Raw genomic sequence first — 16,964 nt, 5'->3', positions numbered from 1 at the left:
CTCTTAAGCACCAACTTTCCATCCCACCCTCTGCAGACCCACTGTGAGTCTGGCAACCCCCTTTCTACATTCAGTCTTGAGGAAATGGACTGTTCTAGGAACTTCATCTGAGAGAAATCATACAATTTGTGTCCTTTTGTATTTGGCTTCTTCTTTCCTTAGCATAAAGTGTTCAGATTCATCCGTGTTATACCATATGTCAGAGTTCCTTTCTTTTCAACACCGAGTAATATTCTATTGTTGGTAATGTTGGTACTTTATCTCCTCATTTGTTAATTGATACTTTGGTTGCTGCTTCTTCTACATGTTGTGAATAATTTTACTATGAACATGGGTGTATGGGTGTACAAACATTATGTTGAAGTCCCTGCTTTTACTTTTTTTGGATATATACTCAGAAGTGTGTCATATGATAATTGCTGGATCATAATGATAATTCTATTTTTAACTATATGAAAAATCTGGGGATGCATGTTTTTTACTTGGCTAGACCCACTATAAACATTTTATGTATTTTGCACTTTAAATTTTTTGGATCCCTTTCTTTGATTTAATCTCACACAGGAGATTACTGCTTTGAAGGTTGTGACAAATTTTTGGTTCTCTAAACGTGCTGTCAAACTGTTTTCTGCAAGTGTTGTTCCAATTTACACCAGCTCCATCTGTCTAAACACTAATTCAGCTGTGAGCACTTTAATTACACTCATTGCTGGCACTGGTTGTTTTCATGTAAAAAAAAATCCCACTGGTAATTTAATAATTATGATATGTACACTTTTAAGAGAAATTATCAACAAAACTGAAGACCATAGTATTTTTTCCTGTGTATGCCCTAGTAGCATCAAGTCAAATAAGCAGTAACACTCCTCATTTCTGATCGTTTCCCTAGAGGTTTAACTCTGGACTGGACTTTTACATACTCTTTTTTCTGTTTCAAATGAAAGATTTCTGTACAGGCTTGGCTTCTGTCTTAGTAATAAAATCAGGCTAGTCTGTAAGACAGCTTCATTTGTACCTGCCGATTTCTTTACAAGGTCCGCTGGAGTTAGGCTGAGTTTGGTTGTGACATTTTGGTGCCTCTGTGGCTGGATTCTTCCTTTGCTTTGTCCCTTCTCTTTGTGCCCTCTTATTGCACAACACACTGGTGTGTCTGCGTGGACTCAGCTGCTCAGTTGCATGAGATGCACTTTAGCCCCAGTCGGACCCTGCTTCTAAAAGGACAGACGCGGTGACCAGTGTCGCTGCCACGGTGCTCAGGTTGGGGTATGTATCTTTGGGGCTGGTCTGCAGGTGTGACTACGCAACGGCTGCACATCCGACACCCTGTTTATGTGACGTGGAGCCAGTGTGTTTTGTCCTTTTTCTTAGAGTCGCTTCTGGCGGTAAATAGGGCTACAGGCAGTCCGGACAACTCCCTGGTGTCGGGTTTTTTCTGTCTCCCAACAGGAATGTGATTTCTATCCATCCTTCTTCTGGAGGTACTGCTTTCTGCTCACAGCAGGTGCTCAACCCCTCAGTGGGGTGTGGCAGAAAAGGAAGAGAGAGGGAGAATCCTATTTCCCCTTTGGGGTGCTATGTCACCTGGGCAGTGATCCAGCAAGAAGGGAAGTAGGACTGTCAGTAAGAACAGGCCCTGCTTGGCCCAGAGATCTCACCCAAATCCTTGAACCTAATAGGGCCTCAGTTCCCCCTTCTGCGAGAAGAAGGTGTGAAAGAGGACTGGTTCAAGGGGCTCCTACTAGCTCTCGGGTGGTTTCTGAGAAGCCTTTGGGAAGTAGCGGATAGTTGGGAGGACAGAGCTGGTGGGGAGACGCCCTGTCTGTACTTACTGTTTGAATGTCGAGTCACAGGCCTGATTGATGGGTTTTTCTTTTGAGGTAGCAAATTTAGTTTATTAAAATCACAAGGGACTACTGTTAACTCTCAAATGTTCAGGAACCCCTCAGAGGACTTGATATAAAAACCAGTTTCTGGATCCCACTGCATAGAACTTGGTTCGGCTAGAGGCTCAAACGATGTAAAGACCCTTTTGGAGAAGCTGAAGCTCTGCCATGAGCTGGCGCCTGTCTCTGCTCCCTCAGCCCCAAGGGCAGCTGTCGGAGGGTTCCCCAGTTCTATGGAAATGCCCACAGCCAGTGAAGGCAAGAGAAAGGCCTCCTCCTAGGTGTTCCCTGGAGGGCCCTTAGGGCAAGGGGCCTCTGGGAATGAATCTGCCTAAAGTAGGGCCAGAGCCCTCAGGGGTAGGGTCACTTTCTAGTGAAGTGGCCTGGGCTCCTCACATCATCTTTGGGACCTTAGTCCCCTGGGTCATAGACTGTGTTCCCAATCCTCACCCCACACTGCCTGCTGGCTTGTGCAGGTAAATGAAATGCCAACAGGGCACTTGACACTACCCTGGGAAGTTTCTCCGGTACCAGCAGGCTGCTGGGCAGCAGCAAACAGAGTGGTGGTCTCGAGACGTTGGATTTTCACTCCCGTCATCCCCTTGTAGTGTGATCACAGCTTTGTGGTGGAGAGAGTACCTGCTGACACTGAGTTGTCTGAAGAGCTCTCCCGAGGCTCTTAACTATATGGCCCTGTGATGTTGAGGACTTTTCTTGTGGTTAGAGTTTAGTAAAAAGGTGTCAAATGTCTCTGGCACTACTAAGGCCTGAGTGTGAGTCTTTAATTTTTTTTTTTAAAGATTTATTTATTTATTCATACAGAACTCAGATACAGGCCAGAGGTAAGGGGTTCTGAGAGACAGAGCAGGGAGAAGAACAGGCAGATCGATCAAGTACACTGCTGAGGGGAACAGCGGGCCAGACAGGAGAGGTCTGCTGCACCATGTGGGTTACCTCCGGGGCGGGGATCGAACTCACACTGAAGCGGCTGTGGCTGGCTTGCAGTGCTGTGTGCTAACCCACCCTTTGCGCTACCAGGGAGGGTCGAGTGTGAGTCTTTGCCCTTAACCCTAGTAATTAAAAAAAAAAAAGAAAAATTCTTTCCAAGTGTGTACAGAATGGCTTGCAAGTGGCTGAGTGGGTGAGGCGTCCTGTCTTGTGAAGCTTTAGACCGTTGCTGGGGGTGCAGTCACCGCAAAAGGCAATGGACTATGAGCTGGCTTTGCTGCACCCAGCCAGAAATTCCTCAGGCACAGACTGGGGCATAGTCCTCACCACCTGTCACGGAGAAGTGGTGGCGAGAAGCTTGGTAGGTGGAGAAATGGAGTAAGGTTGGGGAAAAAAAAATTACAGAAGAGATGGGATTTTGTAATTTGACCAGTTTTGATGAGTAAAGTTTCCTTTTGTCATTCTTTGATAAATTCTTCCTTAAATGTGTTTGACCTTAATGTCTCCTGAAGCTTAGAGTGAGACTCCAGGGCCCAAACTCCCCAGCTGTAAACTGGAGGCACACATGTTTAATTTGGACCTTGGGTGCTTGCAGAGTTTCTAGTTAGTAGACAGTATCAAGCAATCAGGAATCTCTGTAAAAAGGCCGCTGGGGGCTTCTTCAGGCCAGCTGCCAGTGACGCCCCTGGCTCTTTCTATGAGTCTCTACTCAGCTCTGTTAGGGCAGACAAGAGCTTTCCTGCAACCTGATCCCCTTGTTCTACAGATGAAGAAAGGGAGTCCCAGACAGAAGACCTGACTTGCTGGGGTGACTGGGCAGCGCTGGAGGCCTGGGCTGGGCTGGGCTCCCTTGTGCAGAGCTTGGAGCCAGGCTCCTGCTGCAACCAGGCCCCTTCCACCTCCCAGCAGGTGGCGGTGGTGGTGCTGACAAGTCTCACTGTGCCCTTCTGTTTCCCCCTTCTGATTTTGCCAGTTTTCTCTTGCTAAGCTTAGCTTTTTGTCCAGCTCTGTACTCTCTTGCCCTTTCCCCCACTTTTTCTATCCTGTTTCCTTAGCATCTCCTGGAGCCTGAGTGTGTGTTTGAGATACTTTGCGCCAAGACATCTCCGCTTCCCTCTTCCCTGCAGCTTCGCATATCTCTGTTCTTCTGCTCCAGTCCGCAGGCAGGAAGAGACCCAGAAACCCCTATAGAACGATCCCCATCCCATCTGGGTGTGGCCACCATGCAGAGCATGTAACTGCATGACCCTAGATAAGCTGACTTCTTTGAAGAGTCCAGGGATCTGTATTTTGCTTGAGATTCTCTAGTTTCTGAATGTTGGACACTAATTTAGAGCTATTGTTTTTGCTGTAACATGTTAACATGGTCTTGGGGGCCTGGTAAATTCCATGAAACGGCCATGTTCCCTTTGCATCAGTGCAGAGCTGTAGGGGTACGGGCCTCCTAGCCCACAGGAGGATGATCTTGGCCACACACAGCTTGGAGTGCCTGTAGCTCGCCAACAGCCCCAGACCTTCCCAAGAAGCCCCAAATGAAGCCCTCATACTAGGTAAGGGGAGCCAGTCTAGACCTTATGCCTCGGAGAAAACCCAGGACTTTGGAGAGGTGAGAGATCGTTTTTGTTCTCTGGACAAAGTGATTCCTGGGACATTCGCCCGTGAAGAGCCGGTGTTGATACTGAGAAGGGCCTGAGGAGATCTTGAGGCCCTGGTGGCTCCTTCTCCCTGGTGCCGAAGGCTTGGACCTCTGTCCACCCTGGGGAGGCAGGGGCCACCTACTAGACCTGCCACCCTTTGCTTGTTCTTCCTTCCCTTGAGCACCTGTGTTTGCCTGGCATGGTGCTGAGGGATGGTCCAGGTGCAAAGGAGAGCAATGCAGAGCTTTCTCCTAAAGCTCTTACAGTTTGTAGAAAGACCGTGAAAAACACTTAGAACACTGTGGTGAAAGAATCCATGTGCCAAATGCATAGCCAGAGAGGGGAGGTCAAGAGAAACGTAAGATGCAGGGTGACATTTGAGTGATATTTTGAGATGGAGTTTGCTGGGAAGTGAAGGACATTCAAGGCAGCCAGACAGCTGGTGTAAAAACCAAGATTGTGCAAAAAATGGGTTTAGAGAATGGCGAGAAGTTGGACCGCCTTCACTGAAAGGGTACTGTTGAAACACCCAGCAGCCTCTCAGCTCGCGGAGAAGGGCTCTTTGGCTATTCGTTTCACCGCTTTAACAGAGACCAAGATAATAGTCACTTCAGTAAGGTAGACAGACATTTCTTTCTCAAAAGTGCAAGTGGAAGGTGTCCCAGGTGCGCTGTGTTCCAGCAGGTTGTCTTGGCACTTGAGGTTGCTTTGGTAGTGCCCTGGGCATTGCCTGTTCTGTTCTGGTGAAGAGGGCCCCAGCACCAGCCCTACCCCTGCAGTTCGGCAGGTGGCCAGGGCTGGACTTGGAAATTGTGTTTACATCCTTTCAGCCAGGCAAGTGGACGTACTTTTGTGCAAGGAGAACTGGGAGAGGTAGCTTTTAGCAGGGTTGCTAAACATCTGGGGTTATGCTGCAAAAGGGGAGCAACAGAAACTGAATCTGCAAAGGCCAGTAACCTGTTTCTGGAAGGTGTGTGTGAAAGATGACACACTTGATAGGGAGCTGGGAGGTTGATAAAGGAGGACAATGCTGTGATTTCAAAGGCATCTCTATAGATGGGGCTACACAGCTATGGCCGTGGGCCTGTGCAGTAATTGCAAAAAGGAGAAATGCTGAGGGCAAGTCTGGTTTGCCACACCAGTGTCTGGTGGGGTTCTGGGTTGTTACCTGCAAATCTGCCAGAAACCATTGACTTGTTGTGGTCAGTCCTAAAGTCGATTTGAGACTCACCTAAGCATGCCTTTTCATAGCTTGTTACTGATAGAAGCTGGTGGTGTGGAAAAGTGATGGCCATGAAGGCTCTTGCCTCAAGGTTGGCCCAGTGATATTCCTTTTTTTAAAGATTTATGTATTCATATAGAACTGGAGTACAGGCCAGAGGTGCAGGTACAGTGAGAGGATTCACCAGAGACGGAGTAGGGAGGAGAACAGATCGACTGAAGTACACTGCTAAGGGGAGCAGCGGGCAGGTCAAGAGAGGTCCGCTGCACCATGTAGTTACCTCCAGGGCAGGCGGGGATCAAACTCGTGCTGAGGTAGCTTTAGCTTCTTAGTGCTGTGTGTTAACCCACCGCACCACCAGGGAGGGCCCTCAGTGACATCTTTTTTTATGTTGAAGATTAAACATGAGCTTGAACATGCTCCAAGGGGACAGTGGGCTGCCCTCAGGCCACTGGTCCTTCGTGGTTCTGTAGACACATCATTTCCGTTCCCAGCTCTACTTCCTGTGCTTGAGAAAGGAAAATCAACCTCACACCACCCTGATTTGTCACTTTGGTTAACTGAACATCCCGGCAAACTTAGAAAGGCTTCCCCTGATTTAGAACAGATACTTCCTGCTGAGACTGTCTGGGCAGGTGGGTGCAGCCTTCAGCAGGACAGCTGGCTCTGCCACATATTTTGCTGTGAACCTGGACCAACAAGCTCTTCCTTTAGCCTCTGTGAATCTCACCTTCCTTGTCTATAAAGCAAAGCAAGTATCACTTATGTTCCAGGTCCTGGGAAGGTTGGAGAATGGTCTGAAGGTTCACGAGTCTGTGCTCAGCACTCAGAACACGCTGGGAATTCTCAGACTTCATGGCCACCCAGTGTCTGGCATGTGTCGTCTCCGTGAGACAGGTGTCGTCTCCGTGAGACAAGTGTGGTGTCCCCTCTCTGCAGACTGTCCCCTGCAGAGGCCATGGCCCTGTAGCCAAGGTCAGCGAGAGCTCCCTGAGCAGTCTCCAGGATCTTTTCTTAGGCTTTCATTGCACACATCTGACAACTCGCTAATGTTTAGATGGTTGCTCACATTATGGAAAAATTACAGTCTTCAGCAAAACTTTTTGCCACAGCCTCAACTTTTGGTATTTTATCTCAGTAGTCATCAGAGCCATTAAGGATAATGATCTCTCTTGGCCACAAAGCCCCACAGTGTAAACAGACTGACCTTCAGCCCTGGAAACGTGCAAGGACAGGTCTCTGGGCATTTACTCTGCTGGTGAGCTCACGAGTAACACATTATTTTCAGAAGGGATTTTTTTGGTGTCCTTGTGTTCTCCACCACCAAATAGCAGTGACACCAGAAGATTCCAACCTGCTGTGGGTGTGTCATGCAGGAATGTGTTGGTTCCCTGCCTGTTTGAGGCACTGCCTACCCCAACCCTAGAATCACAGGGTGTGTGTTAGCCAAGAACACTGGCATTAGTTCTCCTGACCCTGTGTGTGGCTCAGTCAGATGGAGGCCATCTTATAGCTGAGAGGAACTGTGTGGGGACTTAACTTTTCTTGACTGTGAGAGCAGACGATACTGTCTTCATTGAGCCCATCTTGAACCCCATGATGGTGCTTTGCTGCTGATGGGAGATGAGGAAAGAGAAATGTGTGGCATCTCCTGCCTGGGATGGGGCTGTCGGCTCTGGTGAGGGAAGGGCAGACCGTGTCCACTGCGGACCTTTGCAGAGTGGCAGAGCCGCCCTGCTCCGGTTTTCTGGTGGCTGAAATGCCAGATGCGCTTGCTGAGACATTTCCCACATTAGGTGGAGAATCGCGGGCTTTCAGGTGTTGTCCTGCCTCTGGTCCCCAAAGCTCCAAGTGAACATCTTTGGTTTCTACTGATAGTTGTCCTTGAAAAATCACGCTGATTCCTGAAAGAAAATGCTGGAAGCTTGGCATCCTGAATCCAGGGAGAAGTACTGTGTGTGGTAGTTTTACACCTGTGGTGGCCACAGGTCCTTTCAGTGGGCTTCTGCCCAAAGGGAGACAGCCGGTCACCAAACCCTCTTCTTACCTGATAGATACTGTTTTTGGTCTGCTCTGAGGCCTTCTTGTTAGTCACACAGGAGACAGAATGTTGGTAAGTCTTTGGCCCTAGCAGCGCTGGCACAGGGGTCCCTTGTGTGACTTTGAGGTTTTTATGGTTGAGCAGAGACGGGTCCTCCCTGCTGTGCCTGCTCTGGTCCTCCCAGGAATCCTGCCCCCGCCCTTCCTGCTCCCTGCTCAGCCCACTCCCAGCCTGGGGGATCTGTGTCCTCCCACCATTTGCAGCCCTCATTTCTCCTTGCTGCAGAAAGGAACTGGCTGCCTCAAATTTATGCTGGACCTTCCTCCTTTAATTTGATGCCGCCTTGCACATTTTAGGGGTTCCTCAGAACTTAGGACTCTCCCTTACTTTCTCCAGCATTGTGTGGTTTCAAGTGTTTTTCACCTTGCCCTTTCTTCGACTTTGAAGAGAATTGGAGTCGCACACACAGAATCGCAAGGAAGCTTGAATCTCACGCTCTGTTCTCCACCTTGATCCTGGGCCCCCATCTTTGTTTTCTACTTCTGGACAGGGACTGGCGCAACAACCTCCTTAGCAATTGACCCCATTGCATCCTCATCTTTCTAAAGATGGCTCATTCCTAGAAAGAAAACTGAGTTAGCTCTTCTCTCTTTCAGTGGTGGGCACCAAAGGTAACCGCGGCTTATTGTGGGGTTGACAAAGACTGTCTCTACTCAACAGTGCTCTCTGTTGTCATCGTTCTGAATACTGTGAATTGGGTTGATACAGTGACCAAGGTCAGAATTAATCCATGGTTGATCTACACTTACTCATTAGCATTTACTTCTTCTCCCTTGGGTAGAGAGACTAGGCCTCATCTTGGGTACATTTACCCTATAGTCACATTTACAGTCTAATTAAAAGGCCTGTTTTAATGTGCTTTGTATGGATTGCTTTACATTCATTGGCATTTTGTGTAGCCCTGGCCACTGCTGGGGCCAGAAGCTATGGGGGGTTATAGGTGGTGGATGGAGGACATCACCTGGGGAGATAACCCAGAACCTAAAGTATCCAGAAGATAGAACATACTAAGGAGTAATAGAGGCTCAGACTAAGTGCGGTATGAGTGAAGAAGTGGGAAGACAGATGGATTCTCTTTGGAGAATCAGACTGTTCAGTATAACAGTCTGTCTGGGAGAGGTGGTATTCAGGTGTTGCAGGAGGGGCAGCTATTTGTTCAGTGGTTAGAGGCCCCATAGGAATATGGGGGTTGCAAGGCCAGGACCATGATTGCTAGATTTACTGTGTTTCTAGTGCTCAGGATCTGTTTACATGACTAGATGGAAGGAATTGTAGATGGATGAAGAGATGAATGAATTAAAGGAAGGCAGAATCCTGTGTGGAGGAGACACTCGAGTGGCAGAGTGGCAGGAAGAAGCACGGCATGTCGGGGAAATTATAACCGGTTTGGCTCAAGTGTAGAGTGGTTGACAAAGAATGACCAGAGAAAGGATTGAACAGAGAAGACAGCCCACAAGGTGAAGGTGTGAGCATTTTGGCTTTACTTCCCAGAAAGTGGGTGGCTAAACAGCAGGATCTGTTTCTGGCAGATCATGGCAGTGAGCATGCATAAGTCTAAGATTCCAGACTAGAACTGGAAGAGGTGCAAAGACCTTTGATAGGGCCTTGCTGGCCTCACCATGCTGTGGTAAGTAATTAAGTCACCTGTTAACCAGCAGCAGTGGGGGCATAACCATTCGGGCTCTGATTCCTGTCTCTTTCTCTTTCTCTAGACGTGTGCAACAGCACCGACCTGCCGGAAGTCGAGATCATTAGCCTGCTGGAGGAGCAGCTGCCCCATTACAAGCTAAGAGCTGACACCATCTACGGTTATGACCACGACGACTGGCTCCACACACCCCTCATTTCTCCAGATGCCAACATTGACCTCACCACCGAGCAAATTGAAGAAACACTGAAATATTTCCGTAAGTTGCTCCCTCTCCGGTGCTGCCCGCCACAGCCCCAGATGAGATCTCGCACGTGGCCTGCCTGCCGTCCTGGAAAGGCGGTCAGAGAGATGTGGCTGTAGGGGTTAGCCACCAGACACCTCCATTCTAAGTGTTCTGAATAGAAAACATAGAACTCTGGCGGGGAGAAGTGTGACCTTCTTCTGGACCGCCTTTCTCTCACTCAGCCAGAGGAACCTGGAAACACTCCCACTTCACCCTCTATCCAAAGTGGCTGTGCGTCCGTAGAAACCATACAAAGAGTTGTCTCATTTAAGCCAGAGGTGTGCGGTCATCTGGGCCGTGTCTGCGTGCATGGTGAGGCGCATGCGCGAGCCGGTGGCGTGCGCGGGAAGGGTCAGGATGCGGCTGAGCAGCCTCTAGCCCTTGGGGTTGCAGAGCTAACTTGGCTGGGTGAGCAGCACTCTGGGTGGGTTGTGCCCGGTGTGTGATGTCAAGGGCACAGAGCCTGACTTTGCAGTCTTGAAAAAAATGTGATAATTAGAACAATTCGTAGTATGAATAGTAATAAAAAGTAATGAATTCCAGAGTGGCCTTTTTAGAAGTAGCTTTTCCCTCTGGACACTCATGCCGATCTGATGAGATGGGCAGGGTGGACCAGTTCTCCTTTGTTTTTATGCCTCTGACTTAAAATTCAAGTTTATTTGACCCTAATCTAAATTAGTGATGCCACTTTCAAAGTGACATCAATTTATGTGTCACTGTATCATTGTCACCTTTAGAAACAAGTGTGACAGTTCTGCTTGGAGTTAGCTTGGTGCAAAGCTGGCTTATAATGCTTTTATAAAATTTTCTGTAATTATTTTTCTTGACTTTGTGAAGCCACGATAAACAGTAGGTGTGAACAGTTTCTTCTCTAGAGTACATCTGGCTGTTTTTAGAGTTTCTCTATTTGGTATTAATAAGAAAGAAATTTTCTTAAATTGACTTGCATTTTTATATCTGATTCTAATTTTGCTGTCTTTGTGAACATTGCAGAGAATCAGTTTTGCTGGGAGTAAAAATAGAATAATCGACACGAGGATAGATATGAAGCATGTTGGACTTGTGCTGATGCTCAGTTGACGCTTCAGAACTCTACTGTGCTTGGTCGTGTACAGGCAGGTCTCTACTGGTCACTTTTGTGTGCTCGCGGTCTCTGTACCCGCACAGAGAGGTGGTCTTGTGTGGCACACGGTGCATTATGTGTGAAATAACCTCCTTGGTGGTGGCCTCACAGAATTCACGACAGAATCACTTTTCTGGGGGGCCCTGTGTGTTACTTATTTGTCCTTGGGCAACCCATCCCCCATAATTCTATGGGTCCCCTCATGGCCTTTTCCACCACAGGAGACCCCTTCTCGTGAACATTCATGCTTGCTTTCACAGTGAGCTTGGAACCCTGTCTGTGGACAAGATCTGGCTATTTTCAGACAACTTAATATGCGTTGCTTTATTTCATCCCTGTAAAATATCTACAGCTGGGCAGGGCTGACGTTATTTTTGATGAAATAGAAGTGTGGCGGACTCACAGTACTTATTCTACAACACGCATCTAAAATCCCTGTAATGGTAAGACTAAAGCAGACACGGTGGTTTGCTTTGTTCATTTGTTTTGCTTTTACTTAGATATGTACGAGGGGATTTGGCACTTGATAATACAAAATGTAATAAAATCAGAAGACCCAATATGAACAGTGAACAGAGACGGGAGGAGTTCGTGTAGCTGGCTGCATCCTAGGCTGGCCTTAACTCTGCAGTGCCTGTGCTTGCAGTGCAGTGGGGTTTCCCGGCTGTGGACTTAATGAATGTTCGGGTGTTAACTCTTAAATACAGCACCCTCTAAGCAGGGCTCTCACACTGAGGTCCTGGGTCCCCTAAAGGACCACAAAGAAAAATCTGGGGTCCTGTAACTCTATAAAGGGATAAGACAGTGCCTTTATTGTCACAAACTTCTCTCTGAATTGCAGTATTTCTTTCAGTAGGATTATAGAAAACAAAGCCCAGTGGTGCCAGCAGGTCCTGTGACTTTGTCACTATAAGAAATCACAAGTGTTTTCATGTCATGCTTTACTGGAAACAGATGTGTGGAAATACGACCTTTACGCATCACAGCTTTGAAATCACAGTCATTAGAGTTATATATGCATTAAAAAGGAAGCATTTATATCATGGTCTATTTCTTGTTCTAATAACCTCATTATTAAGACAGTCGGTCTTCTTTATAGGCCTTTGTTTTTTCCTGCTTGTGTCTTAAATCTTATGAGAAGGGATCCCTGAGCCTTGGCCAGCTGGCTGGGGTTGGTGGAAGGCACAGGTTCACAGCCCTGCTGTGCACATGGTGTCTTTTTAGGGTTTCACTTGTTTGATTACATACGTGTAACCTAGGAGATGCCTTGGCTCATGCTGCAGGGGTTAAATTTTTGTGGGGTGTGTGAGAGGACAGTATCACCCCTCATCTCATTGATTTTAGGTTTATTTTCTCCTTTGCTTAGGGCAGTGGTTCTCTTCCGTGGATGGGAATGGGGAGCCCCGGGGTTCTAGTACACTCCCCCTGTGAGGACTGCAGGACGACTGCTCATCTACGCCATAGCTGCACAATGAGGGCAGGTGCTTTGGGTGCCAAGGCTTGGGATGAAGCCCTTTTGTACTTGCCATTGCCCAGAGTGGGAAAGCAACACCTTGTCTTCTGAGTTTGGTCCCCAGCCTGGCTTGTTGAGAAGACAAGAATGCTTTCGGAGTCTACTGCACAGTGGTAGAATGATCTTTTCAGAGAAGTTTCAACATTTAACCTACCTCATCAGGTGGATTTTTTGACTTCTGATGAGATCTTGGAAAAACACAAAATGAAAATAAAAATGACCACAAAGCACATGTACTCATACCTAGGACACATTTAGGATCAGATAGTGCAGCAGGAAGAAAGGCTGGCCAGCATTTAGTGCTTACTGTATGTCAGGCACTGTTTTTAGTGCTTTACATAGATCTCCTTTATTTTTCACAATCACCTTTGGTTAAAGCAGTCATGATGTCTCCAGTCTACAGGTGAAGACCCTGAGGCTCAGAGAAGTTATGATGTTTGCCTAAGTCATGTAACTAAGAGGGGGGTGGGTGCCAAGTTTCAGACCTAGGCTGTTTGGTCTCACTCCTTTTCACCAGTTTCTCAGAACAGGTAAATAAGAACAGTTCTAGTTTAAGAATAAACCTCATTTGGTAAATGTGATAAAAAGAAAACATCCTTGATTACGGAATATGTCAGTAACAGTAGCTACTTATTTATAAAGTATATATCCAATGCTTTCAAAATGTACTTTTCTCTCACATTCGTACTCAGCCTAATGGAGAGTCATTTCACCATGGGGTCACCTTCTTTGCCATGAGTTTTGCCTTGTCCTGTTGTTAGTATGAAATGGGAGGGTTTCCAGGGACCCCAAACTACTAAGGAGTGCCTACTCTAAAAGGGGTTTATCCATCCGTGAACTCAAAGGCAAAAGAAGCAGACTCTTAGTGTGCAATATTTTAATAGAAGGGGTGTGGTAAGAGAGAGAAAGAAAGGATTTCAAAAAATAGTTTTTCCCATTAAAACTTCAAAAAACTGGCCCTCCCTGGTGGCACAGCGGGTTAAAGCATAGCACAAAGACGCTTAAGCCACTTCCGCATGAGTTCGATCCCCCCCTGCCCCGGAGGAGATCCACATGGCGAGGCAGACCTCTCCTGACCCGCCCGCTGCTCCCCTCAGCAGTGTACTTCGTTGATCTGCCCGTTCTGTACCCCACTCTGTCTCTGGTGAATCCTCTCACCCTCCACATTACTGGCCTGTACCCCAGTTCTGTACGAATAAATAAATAAAAATCTTAAAAAAAAAACAAAAACAAAAACAAAAACAACTTCAAAAAACTACCCATCCTGGGCAAATGCCCAGCCAAACAGATTTGCCCCAAAGTGGGGTCATTGGGGCCTGAAAACATACCACAAATCTAAGGTATCTTCTGATTGGGAACCACAAGAAAAGGATTAGGCAGATCCTAGAGAGCTGGGACAGAGGAAAATCTTGAGCTTCAGAATGCACCTTATTAGGATAATGGCCGCCACTGTCCCTGCCAAGGATTAGGAGCAGTTTCCACAGATGTCCTTCAAATGTCTCTTTCAAGAAGTGTCTTTCCTCCATGTGCCTCCTTCCAGCAGTACCAGGGTACAAGTGGAAGCCAGAAAAACAAGAGAGTTCATTCAGTTACATGAATAAGCGTTAGCTTCGCCTCTAGCTCCCAGTGAACCCTGTGCAGGAAGTCAGGTTCATGGCATGGAGGGAGTTGTAGTCCATAGCTCCTGCTCAAATAAGAAGAAGAAAACACAAAACTTCATTGACAAGAGAGCAAGAAGCTTTCTGGCGCATTTCAGAATGTTTATGCTAACTTCCAGCAAATAAAACTGCCCCAAAGTGGTTGTGTGATCTGCCCAAGATCACTGCTCATGGCCGGAGGTGGCACGGGTCCCTGACAGGGCTGGCTGCAGGCCCGTCCACTTCTCTTCCCTGGAGCCTTCCCACAGAGAGCCACTGCCTGCACCCCAAGCAGCTGCACCTCTCCATTGCAGTGAAACTTCTAGAAACACCCATTACCAGTCTCTCCAAGGGAGCCGCTCTTTGTTCAAATGGATCCTTTGGTAGCATTTTGAGTGAGTGAGTGAGTGAGTGAGTGAATGAGTGAGTGAGTGAGTGTGTGTGTGTGTAGTTCGCAGCATCATCAGGGTGGAGTTCATTCACTGACCAGAGTTTACTCCTTTGCTCCTCTACCACCATGTTGATTCCAGGTGGAGAGGAGATCACTGTATGCTGCAGGCATTTCTCATCCTGTGACATTCTGCCAAGGAGCTTACGGTGTTGGTGCCGGCAACTCCTTCTGACTCCTCATTTCCAGTAGTTGCTCTGTGTAACCCTTTAGGGAGGAATGTTGGCTGAAAAAAAGAAAAAAAAAACCTCCATCACAACTGCATATGATCAGACTACTTTCTTCCTGAATTTACCTAGAACAGTCTTTTTCCTAAGGAGGAGAGGTTTGAAACCAGTAAAAGTTTCAAATCATCATGCCATTGTTTGCTTTTACTGAAAAATTAATTATTAATGAATCAGCCATTGCATCTACAGAAACCCTGGTATTTACCTGTGATCTTTCATGAATCTGACTTGTTTGAGTTGTAGTTGGGACTTTCTGGCTAAGGAAGTGAAAACATCTCCTGGACTACTGATTTTCTTGCATGACTCAAGCAGGGACTTCACACTGGGCTGGGCTAGGGCGGGAGGCTCTTGGCCCTTCACTGGCATCCTGTACATTCTTGCGTGTGTGGAGGGGGAAGTGGGGCCTGGGACCCAGCCTGTGTAGTCATCTCTCTGTGCCATTTTAATTTCATTTTTGAAACTTATTTAAATGAGAAAAAAAAAACAAAACAAAACATGAAGACCATTAATCGAGTCCAACCATAATTATATGCCTGGGACCCCTGATGCCTGAGGGGAAGTGACTCACCAAGCTCATAGGCTTGCATGGACAAGGGTCAAGGTTAGATCCTCAGCAGATGCGCCCATGAAGTGGATGTTAGATGCCACACCCCATTTCTCTGCCTTTGTTCTTTTACTTGCACCCACACAGTCGCAGGCACAGCGAGCATCGTACAGGCTGATGTGTCACAGTTTACTAGGGCAGAACTTAATGCCAGGAAAGTAGGAATCTGCAGAGCAAGCTCGGCACACGGAGCATTGGCCTGGGCTCTGACTGGTGGGTGTGGGCTCCACCCTGCACGGCGCACGGGGAGGATCCTTCCCGCCCCTCATGTGCTCAGGGAGCCGCTGGCCCAGTGCCATGCTTCCTTCCGGACACTCGCTTACCTTCACTGCTGTCTCTCTGGCCAGTCCTGACCATTTCATCAGATTCTCCTCTTCTCTGAACTTCTAAATCAGTGGCTCTCAACCCTAATGCCCCTAGCGAGCTTTTACAAACAGCCTGTCCCCAGGTCCCATCTTCCAAAATAGTCTCCTTAAGCCTGTAGTTCCTTTCCCCAGGGTACCCAATGAGCCACGTGGAAGGTGGGAAGGTCCAGCCTGCTTCTCTAGCTGGACTCCGCCTTGGCTTTACGTCGCAGCCACCTGCTGCTGATTCCTCAGTGTAGCCAGCCCTGATCTCTCCTTCCTCCTGCCTCCCCTGCTCCAGGCTCAGTAGCACTCATTAGCTTAACATGCCCACTCCTCCAAGTGGAGATTTCCCCTCCGCTCTTGTCTTGCTGAATGTGCCATGGTTTATTCTGTGCCCAGGGCTTCCCAGCCACCAGCCGGCCCTGGCAGGGTTTCCCAGAGTATGAGCCCTCATTCTGCAGCTGTCACCCTGGGCAGAGCCACCTCCACCTTGTGCTGCTCTCCCACCTCCACTCATGCTTCTCTGCTGAACCCTTTTTATTTACTCACCTGGCTGATCTTTTGATCTTTTTTTGAGGTCCAGTTGGGTTATGCTGCTCTTAGGCTTCACGTTGCTCTTTGGATCAAATGCAGGGGCTTCAAAGGCCCTGCTCTGGGGCTCTCTCTGCCCAGTCTCATTCTGCCCCATACAGGTACGTTATCTGCCGCATGAAGACTCCCTCTGTCCCCTCCTCGTCCTTGCCCCCCTTAATACAAATGCTCCCTCAACAAATCCTTTCTAGACCACCCAGCCTGTAGCCCACTTCTGTTACCCACCCCCCCCTTTTTTTTTGGGCTTCATAGCTCTTATCCCTCTTACTTGTAGAGAGGGGTTATTGGTGGTAGCCCGGAAGATTAATAAAGAGTCTCATCAGTTGAGGGCTTCCTGTCTGGGTGCTTCCCCTTCATGCATATATCCTAGATTTGAAGGACATGCTCATCTTTTTGTTAAATGGATTTTTAAATATATTCATCTACATCTCATTGACCACTGAATACTTGATTGCATCTGTCAAGGTATTAGACTTCACTGTCATTGAAACTGCTCCCTTTCTTTTTGTGCTATTCATAATTGTGTAAGGCATTAGCAAGGAAAGCAGACATGAGCAGTTCTGGGAACAAACATGGGTGGTAGGGAAAGAGCTCGGTTCCTAGGGGCCCAGCTGCCCGGGCATGCATGGCAGTGGTCTGGTGGGCAGTGGCTTTCCAGGAGTGTGGCCTTTGGCTAGAGGTCACCTAGGTATCTGAAAGTAGAGAACACAGTAGAACGTGCCTTCATTCTAACCCATATTGATAAGGAG

This window comes from Condylura cristata, unplaced genomic scaffold, assembly GCF_000260355.1.
Source record: "Condylura cristata isolate star-nosed mole 26May11 unplaced genomic scaffold, ConCri1.0 scaffold00004, whole genome shotgun sequence".
Taxonomy (NCBI): domain Eukaryota; kingdom Metazoa; phylum Chordata; class Mammalia; order Eulipotyphla; family Talpidae; genus Condylura; species Condylura cristata.
Note: the sequence above shows the minus strand (reverse complement) of the source record.